We start from the raw sequence: 12,798 nt of genomic DNA, 5'->3' as shown, positions 1-12,798 counted from the left end.
GGATGCAAGCTACAGGAAAAGAGATTCCGTCTCAACATTAGGAAGAGCTTCCTGACAGTAAGGGCTGTTCGACAGTGGAACACACTCCCTCGGAGTGTGGTGGAGTCTCCCTCCTTGGAGGTCTTCATACAGAGGCTGGATGGCCATCTGTCGGGGATGCTTTGATTTAGATTTCCTGCATGGCAGGGGATTGGACTGGATGGCCCTTGCGGTTTCTTCCAACCCTATGATTCCATGATTCTATGATTCATTGCCCTCACAAACCTGGGTATCCAGCTGGATTCAGTGGCGGATGTCTCCCATCTGCCAAATGACAAGCTCTGCTCCCTCCTCTCCATGATACAGGCCACCCTCTCAGCCCACAAAGTCACCACAGAGAGGTCCAGACCCTTACTCCATGTGATACGTCCTTTGAAAGATATACAAGAAAGAAGATATGGCAGCCAGACCATTCTCTTTCACTGAAGAATCCCCATGCCCATACAAAGATGCCATTGTGCCTGCTCTTTGGAGATAATGCACGGTAATCCTGGAGAGGGAGACTTCCCCATGCCCTGATATTCCAAGACAATGCAACCATCAACAGTCTAGATAAAGACCTTCTTGTCCAGAGATTTCCTTTGAACTTACAAAAATAATACTTCTGTCTTTCTAATGTGAGCCACCTAGTCCAAATAGGCTGGAGGGCTCTCTACATGGTCAGTTTATGCCAAAACTTGTCTTGTAAGTTTAACTGCTTTAAAGCAAAAGAAAGTCAAAAAGGCAGGGGAAAAGAACCCAAGCAATTACCACCCAGTCAGCCTAACATTAATAAGCAGGAAAAAAGTCAGCATCCACCTCAATTACAGTATCCCAAATAACAGAGCAATGGAATAATTCTAGCAAAACTCTTTGTATATTTCAAAATTATATTACAAATTTAGATATACATTGCAAAAAAAAACAAAAAACCCAAAAATAGTATTAAGTGATAATACAATATAACCAATTGCTGTTACAAATTCTTGAAAAAGTCCTCCACATATGCAGTTGACATGGGATGTGTGGAAGGAATTTGACGTAGTTCAGAGACCACGTGGACAAATTCTCTTTGTTACCATTCCTCGTTGCATTATGATTAAACAGAAATAATATTTATACAAACATACAACTACCACAGCATACAAGTCAGCAAGTACTTTATCTTTCTCACAAATACATATTATCTTAGTTCTAACCTGTACTATCTGAATCCAGTGATGGCTTTCTGTATGCTGCTGAAGCTCTAATGAGGTGGTTAGGTACAGAAGCAATGCTGATTAACCTCAGCTAATACCACAGTGCAACTAATTAATTAAATGAAACACTCTAAGGAGTTTATCACGCTGGGGCTAATTTCAGCATTAAAGAGAGATTAAAACGCATTTAAAGCATCCCACAAATAAAGCGAAAATGGCGAGTAATTTCGCAAATAATTATCACACGCAATTGTGCAAATAAAGTTTCATTGGAAATGTTGCTGGAATCCTGAAAATACAAAGATGTGCATTAATGCTTCTTTGTGACCCCTTTAATGGTGGGTTTTGTGTGACATTGTGTGAAATCATTTTGTGTAATTACGTGATTTTTCTGGGATATTCATGGGATAAACTCCCGATCCCCTCGTGTGATAAACTCCTATGGATAGCTTTTCATTTAAACTTTTAAGTATAAGGCTATCCAGTAGGTGGCACCAAAATACTTCCTTTTGTAAAAGCATAGTATTTTTGTCCCAGTGTATTTTAAATTGTAGTACCTCGAAAGCACAAAATTTGAAAGCACCGGGTCCATGATTATGAGTATAATAATAGTCATATAAATGAGTGTCCCTACTTTTATATCTAATTCTACTTACATGCTCCAAGATATGCACTTTCAGAGGACAGTGGGTCTGTCATATGTAAATCTTTTGGATACTGATATAAACAACACCTGATATTTAACAAGTAGAAATACCTCCTAGTTTGTATCTTCTCTGTGTTGGATGTTGGATGATCATCTTTCCAGAGTGATTTAGTTTTGTATTCCTGGCAAGGCGGTTTGACTAGATGGCCCTTGTAATTCCTTCCAACTGTAAGATTCTACGATTCTATGAGCAATTCATATAGCTGCTTACTATGGGGTTACACAGACCGCCCCAAGGCACTCTGCAGCCACCCTTTTACTGGCTGGATCAGTACTGGAGGGGTGTCATGATGGCTCGCTCCGTGTGAACTGGCATGCACCAAAATGGTGCCCTGGGGGCAGGGTTATGGCATCCAGAGTGCAGACGCTGTGCCCTAACTCTGTCCGCAGGCTGGCACAAAGTGTCTAGAATCTTCCTGGGAAACTATCTCCAGGATTTGGCTGATGTGGGATAGTGGGCAAGGTAAAGAGAAGTATCTGGACTGGACTTTGCTTAGGAAAAAGATAGGATACCAAGAAAATGGCATGTGCACTGATTGTACCTGAGCCAAATTCAGTCCACCTTGATGATACTTAGAGTCCTGTCCAACCTTAAGTTCATATTCCCAGTTTCTCCATATGTGTTGGAGGCTGACTGCCTAGCACTGGTACCAGTGGATATTTGCCTTGCTTATCTTCCTTGGAGGCCTACTCAGATCAGATAAGGCAAGTTTTGCCTCTCACGGTACCTTTGTAATCCTGACTCATTTACTACTATAAAGCCTCCAAACACTTTCCCCTTCTTTGGAAGGTGAATCCACCCTAGTCAGTATGACTTCTTGTTAGTCCCACATTCACACAGGAGAGTACATCTCAGGTGGATGCGATGGTCAGGAGCACCTGTTATCAGCTTCGGCTGATTCGCCAACTGCATCCCTACCTGGGCCAGGGGGACCTTGAAACGGTGGTACATGCTCTGGTAACCTCTCGTCTGGATTTCTGCAACGCGCTCTACATGGGGCAACCCTTGTACCATACCCGGAAGCTACAATTGGTACAGAATATGGCAGCCAGACTGGTCACTGGCACATCCAGGGCCAGTCATATAACACCTGTACTTAAAGATCTGCATTGGCTGCCCATTCGCTTCCGGGCGCAATACAAGGCGTTGGTTATAGCCTATACAGCCCTACATGGCTTGGGCCCAGGATACCTTGAGGACCGCCTCTCCCCATACAATCCGCCCCGCACACTCAGAACATCTGGGCAGCAGCTACTGAGGGTACCTGGGGCAAGACTAGCCTCCACTGCAAGGAGGACATTTACCATCTCGGCCCCGACCCTCTGGAATACGCTGCCCATAGAGCTCCGCTCGGCTACCTCCCTAGCCCAGTTCAGGAAGGATTTAAAAACCTTCCTGTTTAAGCAAGCGTTCCCCGATACGAGCTCTAGTTAGCCCCCCCCCCCCCAATAGCCAAAGTTGAGCTGGCTAGTATCTGTTTTTAAGGTATATTTTAAACTGTTTTATTGTCTTTGTATATTGTACATTGTATATGTTACTATGCTGTGCACCACCCTGATTGGAAGAAGGGTGGTATACAAATAAAGCATTTATTATTTATTATTATTATTATTACCCTTAGACTGCAAAGAAGGACTGTGATCTCCTGACATTTTGAAAGGAGCATAGCCCAGGGTAGGGAAGCATGGTACTCTCAGTGTTTCAGGAGTGTGGCCTTTTATGACCAAGGGAGGGATGTTGAACAACAGAGGGAAGGGTTAGCCCTAAGGCTCCCAACTCATCTGATCAACAAGCCTAATTCCAACTGTGGAACTGGATATGGGACATCCAAGGCCTAGACCAATGGGTGAAAGGCCCAAGAAAATAAACCTTCCTGGAGGAGAAAATGGAGGGGCTAGGGCCCATATAGACAGGCCAAAATAAAGCTGCTTCGGGTCACTTTGGAGGTATGCTCTTTAAATAACATACACATCTTAAGAGGCCAGAAGCTGTGCCAAAGCCACACACCAGTCCTTAAGACTGGACTGTGGCTTTGGCAAGGCTTCTGGCCTCTTAGGATGCATGCATCATTTAAACAAAATACTTCCAAAGTGACCCAAAGCATCTTTATTTTGGCCTGTCTGTACAGGCTCATAGGCGGGTTACAAACTGCCATGAAGGTACGCGCAGAGCGCGTACTAGGGTTAGGGAGGTGCGGTGCTTCCGCACCTCCTGCGCGTAAAAAATGACGGCAGCTGTTCCAGACGGCCACCGTCATGAGGACGTCACGGCCGCACCACCTCTACACGGGGCGGCGTGGACGTGACGTCCTCACTCCGCGCCAGGGCGCCTAGGGCGCCCTTTCCACGGACCAGGAATGTGATGTTTCAGAGCTCCTTCCTGGTTTGCGGCGGCGCTTTGCTTCACTGGGCGCAGCCTTCAGACGGCTGCGCCCAGCGAAGCAATGGAGAAAGGGGCCAAGCGGCCCCTTTCTCCCCCTCCCCGCCGCTGCGGGGTGTCCTTGGGGCTTGAAGCCCCAAGGACACCCCTTTTCAGGCTGCAGGGAAGCGGCATTTTGCCGCTTCCCCGCAGCCTGAAAAGTGGTGGATCGGGGCCTCAGCGGCTGCCGTTCTAGCCACTGAGGCTCCGATACACTGGGGAAAGGGGCAGGTGCAGACCGCCCCAAATGGGCGGTCTATAACCCGCCATAGTTTACTATTTTAATGCTCATCTTCCAAGTAACTCAGCAGAAACCCTTTAAACTTATATCAGGGGTACTGATACTCTCTGTGTGAAGGCAGAGTAGTCCTTCCCCATGGAGAGGTCCAGATTAACTGAATCCACACAATGCACAGATCATGGAAACCACAGATCATGGAATGACCTCCATGAGACTTGGGAGAAATAGAAACAGCTCGGTGAAGACTGAACATACTCAAACTGAGCATGTTTATTAACCCTGGAATACTTCCTGGAACGCTGGGGGCAGAAAATTTGGGACAAGAGCGGGAGAATGAATAGGCATCCTAGAAGAAAGCAAGGCTGATTGGATGGGTAGAACTGTGAACAGATATATTCTATATTAACATTTTGTCACAACTTTTATTTTTAGGATCTAAAATTCAATATGGCCTGCGTATTTACATGCATATGTGTCCTATCCAGTTGGATTAGCTCCAGATTCTTTTCAACAGCTCAGCAACCTGTGTTTTTCTAGAAACCTTGACTTCCACGTCAGATACATGTTCTCTAAGTCAATTTCTATTTATGAAACTTTAATTTAGGTTCAAAATAACTTTTTTTAAAAAAAAACTGAGTTCAAAAGTCCTAAATATTCTCTGAGTTAGAATTTGTTCAAGTATTTTTTGTTACTGACTTCTAACCTTCTCATCAATTGCAGTTTAACTGGCATTGTGCTACCTATAAATGAATAATATCCTGCCTGCTGACCCAGTGACTCACTTGTTTCCTTGCAGATCTACTCTTATTCATTTTTAATGCCATGTCTGTGCTAAAGTTTCCACAAAGTTTGCCAATTTAATTAGTTCATTATTTTCTTTGCAGAGCACCTCAAGGCAATTTAAAATGAATTATGCAACTGAGTTTCCTTCAGAAATATTCAGTTTGGTAGTCTATTCAGCTGATTGTTTATACTAAATTCCTCATCTCTAAACAATAATATTAAACAATAAGATTTTCCACTTAACACATGGCCAACATAGGAAGTCAACTATAAGAAATCCATAGACACCATGGATGAATTAATTATCTTGAGACGTCTCATTGGCATGGAGCAGTCACACAAATAGAGGGGAATAAGCATCACACCATCACCAAGGAGGATAAAAAGATATAAAAGGCAAAAGAGAGACAAAAACAGAAAGTTGCACCACTGTATTTAAGATGTGTCTCTTTCTTTATCAAGGGAAACTAGAAAATATTAAGAATTCAAAGACATAGTACTTTCACACGCTGAAAATCGTAGGGTTAAACAGTGAAAATCATGTGAAAATTGTGCAATCGTGATTAACATTTTCACACACATTGATATTGCAAGAAGGAATCATGCCCCCCAAGTTAATCAGTTGAATGTTTGTAACCACTTTCCTATAAGAATAAGTAAAACAAAGCACCAATAGCTTAATGCTTTATTAATGATCAAAAGGTTGAAAATATAAAGCAACTCAGCTGTAGTAGGACTAAATATTATTGTAAGCTAAGCATTATTACTACACAAAAGAAGCAAAGGCAAGTATTTTTCAGAAATGCAGATTATGAATAGTGGTTTGTATATATGAGATAAGAGATTGCTGGTATACATAAGATAAGGGATTGTGGTGCCAGTTTGGAAATGGGGGCCGTGTTCCTCCCTTCTCACTATTATTTGGAGCACTTGTGAAAAATAATAAAACAGAGTAAATTTTATCATATATGAATTTTACAGTGTTGTAACAGTGAATATGGATTCCAACAGCCGTATAAAGCTGTAAACAATCATGAAGGGTCTTTAAAATGGGGATGGGATGCGCAACAAAAAATTATGACATATGTATTAAATTTTGCAATTATTTTGGATACTTTTTTCCAAACAAACAGCTTCATTTATATACCGCTTCATACTGAACTAACAGTGTCTAAGCAGTTTACGGCTGTAAGCTAATTGCCCCCAATAATCTGGGTACTCATTTTAGCAACCTCCAAGGAAGGATGCAAGCCTGAGTTGAGCTTGAGCCCTTTTGCTGGTATTGAACTCACAGCATTATGGTTTTGAGTGAGTGGCTGCAGTACAGGCATTTAACCACTGTGCCACCATGGCTCCCACTGGAAGATATTCAAATAAATGATTCTTAGAGCCTGGCCCAGAAAATCCAAGGTTAGCAAAAACCTTGCTACCTTTATGTTGGGTGAGTGGGAGTATTCATGCACATTGTAATCCTCTCCCTATCCCCACTGATCAGTGACACCTGGCTGAACGAGACTACGTGAGAAAGGGATCTAAGAGTCCAAGTAGACCACAAGATGAACATGAATCAACAGTGCGATGCGGCAGCTAACAAGGCCAATGCGATTTTAGGCTGCATCAATAGAAGTATAGTGTCTAGAAAGATCAAGGGAAGTAATAGTGCCACTCTATTCTGCTTTGGTCAGGTCCCATTAGTAATGTTTGGTCAGGTCACAATCCAATTAGTAATGTTTGAGAATAGCACACTTAAAACAAGACTGATCTGATTGTTTTCAGTAATACCACACCTCCGCTATTCTGCTGTGCTTTGAAGTTTCTATATATTTGCCTCTTAGCTGTTATCAGAATACGAAGTTGATCAGCACTTGAGGCATGAAAGAACTTTAATTCTTGTTCCAAAGTCTTTCTCTGTGTCAATAAAAAACAAGTAAAATCAACAAGGCTTTTATTGCTTTGTTTTTTCAGTAAAAAGATGTATCATTAACACAACATGAAGACACAATGTAATGTTCAAAGGATTGTGTGTATGTATTGTACTAATCGGATTATATGAATTATGGTTGTGTGTAATTTTCTCCAGATACTAGACAGCAGTTGTGAGACTTCTATGGAACTATACTGAGCCTGTCAGAACAGTAAACTCAGTGGCCTGTTACAGACTGCCAAAATAAAGCTGCTTCGGGTCTCTTTGGAGGTATGCTATTTAAATGATGCATGGGTCCTAAGAGTCCAGAGGTCGTGCCAAAGCCACACTACATTCCTAAGCACTGGAGTGCAGCTTTGGTGCAGCTTCCAGATTCTTAGGATGCATGTGTCATTTAAACAGCATACCTCCAAAGAGACCCGAAGCAGCTTTATTTTGGCAGTCTGTAACAGGCCAGAGTTTTGTGATACTCCCAATCCATCTCCTTGGATAATTTTGCACCATAACAGGATTCTTATTTACATACATTCACTCCCCCCTACACAATTATGTGCATTGTCTTTATATCTTTGGAATTTAGAAGGGGTTTGTTTGTTTATTTGTTTTAGTTTGGGGTTTTTTGTTTGTTTGTTTGTTTCAAGTAACTCTTTTCCTAAACCCAAGCCTACCTGTTACCAAACTCAGTGGGAAGTGAAATTCAGGTCAGTGCGGTTAAATCAACATAGATAATCGGAAATTTCCTCCAATTATGCAATTATGTAGTGAAAAGTTATTGAAACTACAATCCTATGCAAACTATTTGGGAAGTAAATCCCACCAAATAACTGAAATTTATTTCTGAGTAAGCATGCAAAACAGTGCACTGCAAGCTTTGGTTAAGAACCCTGGAATATTTTATTTATGCCAAAAGATAGTAGTAAATCAAATGTATAGCCTCACGTTCACTCTCACCACAATTCCATACATTGCAACAAAGGGAAGGTGGCATTTTATCTGCATGCGAGGGAGTGTCAATACAGCATCTACAGGTTCTTTTCATGAGGGCCAATCCAACTGTGTTGCAGCATTTCATGCACAGGAAAGCTAATGCGTGTGGAGGAGATGGCTAAAGAAGAAACAGTAGGAGCGGGGGAGAGATCTGAAAGAAATTCAATTTGCTCCATGAAAAAGTTGCTTAATTTGTATCAGTTCTTGTCAAGAACTAAACTGCCTATGCAGATTTCCTGTGTATGCATCCATAGGAACCCTTACACTAGCTGCACGTTTATTTAACTTCAGGAATTGCAATTACTTTAAGTAACTTACAGTACAGCCAGTATGGTGTCGGGCTTTGAGTGCAGGACTCTAGATACCAGGGTTCAGATTCCCACTCGGCCAAAGAAACCCACCTTGGGCAAGTCATATGCTGTCAACCTCAGGGTAAGGCAATGGCAAGCCTCCTCTGTGCAAATCTTGTCAAGAAACCCCCATGATAGTATGGGTTGCCACAAGTCAGAAACAACTTGAAGGCACACAACAACAGCTTGCTTTCATCAGTACATTGCTACTTGTATATAAAGTGTGTGTGACAGAGATGGGGGAAGGGGGAGAGAGAACACAGGATAATGATTTGAGTGTTGGACTATAACTCTTTGAGACCAGGGTTCAAATCCCTGTTCAGCCACAGAAACCCACTGGATGACCCTGGACAAGTCACACACTCCTTAGAGGAAGGCCCTGAGAAAGTTCTTCTGAACAAATCCTGCCAAAAAAATTCCTACAACAATAAGTCGTAGGAGTTATGGTGATAAGTCAGATTCAACTTGAAGATGTATAGCAACAACATATACTGTATATGCATACCCATATAGACACATTTATTTTCCTCATCTTCTATATTAGATACATAAGAAATTCAGCTGATAGTTTTGTCTACAGATTGTACTGATTATACTCTAGCTAATTTTAGATATTTGTGTTAAACTTTCTTTCCTAAAGATTCTGCTCTCCCATCTTAAAAGTATAAGATGTCTTGTTTGGGAAGGAGGGCTGGCAGAGAACACTGAAATAATTTCTTTAAAAGAAATTCTTGTGAATGCTTTAAAAAATACTTTATTTGCAACAAAAGCTCTAAACACATATTTTGGAGGAAAACCATGAAGATTTTATCATTAGGATACTTTGTTCCATCATGCATTTGTGGATCCAACGGCAAATGTAAGGCTTTGCTTTACAATTTGTTGGGATGGAAAAGCTGTACTTTATTAGTCACAACTAAATAGACTTGGCCTACAGTACTGTATGTATCAGGAGTCAGGCATCCATTGACCTGCCAGCCAGCCAATTTCAACCCATTCACCCAGCCTGCTTGCTAAGTAGCACTAGAATAACATATACAGGAATGCACTTAAGCACAAGTCATTGTGTAGTTCCCTTGCCACATGTGAATCAGAGAGCATCAACTCCCCATGTATAACTGTATAATTTTTTTAGTCAGAACATTTATCCCAAAATCCTGATGTAACTTAACCACAGATCAATGGAAGTACTGTACTCTAACTCTTATCAAAAAAATGAAGCATCCCCTTCTCTGAGTATAGTAGCAAAAGAAGAGAGCTTAGTCCATCCTGGAGGCACCTTAAAAAAGCACCAACCCCATCTACTTTCTCTTCTGGCCTTTCTGAATGCCTGGGCAGGAAAATGACGGCAGGAGTGGCTCTTTGGCGCTTGCCCCTCAAAGTAGTGCCAAGAGGAAACAGGCTTTGAAGGATCTGAATACAACATTTGTATGCATTTCTGGGTTAAAATCAAGCAAAGTCATCACATTAAGCTTCAAGGCTCCAATCACTGTGAACGTAGTTGCCATTTTCTTTGCTTTGTCTTTACATCCTTTTTTAAACATGTATGCATTTTCTTATCCCCATCTGGGCCTGGTTGCCTCTCCAGCACATTGCATAGCCACCATACACTGTAGTTCCCTCTTCATCCATGTAGCCTTTAGGAGGAGGACAAACAGTTATGCCTCCCAGAATTTTATCACTTTTACTTCATCTGACATTGCTGCTAGAATTTATGAAGCTAAGGAGACATTTTACAATCTGGGCATGAGTATTACTAGGCACTTTAAGGATCTCTCACCAGCTCTCCCCTTGGGCATGAGTATGGACTGTCCCTAGCCTTCAGGGTCAGGTAAATACACTCAATGTGTTCAGTTTTCTGGACTGGTTTCCTGGTCAGATTGATGGTGCTTTTGTGGACCATGGCCACACCTTCCCCTCTTCCACTGACCTGCTCTTTAACAGCATACCCAGCTGGGAGGGCTTTAACCCAGGTCACACTACTATCCTCTCCCAGCCAGGTTTCTGTGATACAGGCCAGGTCAGCCTTCCCCTCTTCTAACAAATCATGCATGATATGGGATTTGTTCTTTACTGACCTGCCATTACAGAGGAGCAGGGTAAGGGTCTGTGGTATGGTTGGGACGGTACTCAGTTCTTTTGGACTAACGGGGACTGGAAGGCAGGATAGGTATTAAGTATCGATCTCGTCTTCCTTTATATTTCTTGTTCCCCCTGTTAACACTATATCTCCCGTTGCCCCATACTACTTCAATCGGCACCCCCTGATCAGAATTCTCATCCACATAGTCACCTTCTTGCATCACAATAATGTCCCACTGGCACATCCCCCTTCAGTCCCTCTGGCACAGGTGGCACTGCATGAGCACGCGCTTGTTCCCGGTATCAGAACCTGTTATTGAGATCAGATATAATGCTGTATATATTCAGTTCATATATAATCACTTCATGTATGTTTTGAGATATCTGATCTATATTGTTCTGTTAGCTGAGAAGTTGGGTGGTGGAGTGGTGGAGAGTATATGGGTAGAATATAAAAGTTGGTGTTAGTTTCTAAGTGGGGCCCTGATAACTGCTTTGGAATGTTGTTTTAGATGACTAGCTGGGAATGTATCGAATGTTCAAGGTTATGTCTTGAGTGAGGCTAGGTTGTGATGGCGGCCTAGCTAAGTGTGTGTGGTGTGGGGAACTAACAGGGTGGAGAAATTAGGGGCATTTTAAAAGTGTTAGAGATCACTACTGCAATGCTCTTACAATAAACTTTCTACTTTTGGTATAAGTTTGCTTGTGGACCATTGATCAGAGGATTCCAAACCGCACACCCGGGGAGGCTGGCGCTGGTACTGGGCGTCTTCAGGGGGAGCCAGTGGGCCGGTTTTTGAAGGTGCCACTCCCACCGGCACCTCCCCCTTCAGTCCCTCTGGCGCAGATGGCATTGTGCGGGTGCGCGCTCGTTCCTGGGGAGGCTGGCACTGGGTATCTTCGGGGGAGCCGGCGGGCTGGCTTTTGAAGGTGCTGCTCCCACCGGCACCTCCCCTTTCAGTCCCTCTGGCGCAGGTGGCACTGCGCGGGCGCGCGCTCATTCTCAAGCTGGCTGCCATTTCCCTTCCACAGCTGCCAAGGCCACCCTTGTTAGCCCGGTGGTGTGGGGAGAGGGAAGCTCAGCATCTTCAGACTGCAGAAGCAGATCTATTATATCCCATCACACACCACTACCTTGGGTACGCCCCCAAATTCCTTGCAGCCATCCAGCTCCAGGGTTCTGACAAATTGTTCACTCAGCAAGTGGTGAAATGTTTAAACCTGGTTGTTTTAAACCTGCATGTTTATGTAATTATACTAAATTTAATATATAGTATTTTTAGAATTACTGACTGGATTTCATTGTACCATTGATCTTAATGCCTTTCTGCACTCTTTTAAAATGTATTTAACATATTGTTCCAATGATCTATTGACTGCAATAAAGTAATAAGAAGATAAGTGATTGTGACAACCATGAATTTTAGGGAAAAAATCCCCAGGTGTATTAGAGGGCAGAAATGCCTGTAAGAGTTGGGTGTATACTAGCATCTGAATCTTAGCATTCCATTAAAATTATTTCTTTTTTTACTAATGTCTTGAGCACTCTGATCATCCACCAAAGAAACTGCATGTTTTCTTCGAAAAGTAGCTCATACAATACAAGATAATAAAGTTAAGATAAAACACATGCCAAAGTGCAAAGTATGGCCTCCCTGCAAATATCTGAATGGCATTTTCCTTGATGAAATTAACCAGAAGCTTTATTAAATTTAGACAGCTATAAACTAAATTCAAATAGCAGTTTCTTATTCCTCTAATATGTAATACAAGACAGTGCACCAGCACTGAAGAAGGGATTTCAATAGGATGAAGCTTTTTCACCCCCTACCGTACTTACTGAAATTCTCCTTTCTGCACAGCTGTTAAAAACGCACTGTCCTATCTTTTTGCTACCTTCAGTTACGGAAGGGGAAGAAGGGTCAAGACATTACCAGCATTTTATCCAGTTTACATAGGGCCAGAACAGACAGGCCTTTGAGGCATCCTCGTCACGTGTGAGGGCTGCCTGGTGGGCGGAGCGCCCACACACCCGCCAGCCCTTGCATGTGATGAGGGTGCCACAGCTGCAGCGCACCCACCAGACGCG

At 42.6% G+C, this 12,798-nt stretch overlaps 1 long non-coding RNA gene across 1 annotated transcript; it reads right to left on the bottom strand.

Moving 5' to 3' along the window:
• Window positions 1-8,320: 8,320 nt before the first annotated feature.
• On the bottom strand, window positions 8,321-12,598 carry LOC149313438 (uncharacterized). Its single transcript, XR_016281071.1, has 3 exons — window positions 12,550-12,598; window positions 10,921-11,019; window positions 8,321-8,428 (listed from the first exon to the last, which is right to left on the bottom strand). It is a non-coding gene; the product is annotated as an uncharacterized LOC149313438 (long non-coding RNA).
• Window positions 12,599-12,798: the final 200 nt, after the last annotated feature.

Source organism: Sceloporus occidentalis, unplaced genomic scaffold (assembly GCF_023333645.1).
Source record: "Sceloporus occidentalis isolate IW3139 unplaced genomic scaffold, rSceOcc1.0.p SCAF_4, whole genome shotgun sequence".
Classification (NCBI taxonomy): domain Eukaryota; kingdom Metazoa; phylum Chordata; class Lepidosauria; order Squamata; family Phrynosomatidae; genus Sceloporus; species Sceloporus occidentalis.
Note: the sequence above shows the minus strand (reverse complement) of the source record. Positions and strands in the feature narration are given on the sequence as shown.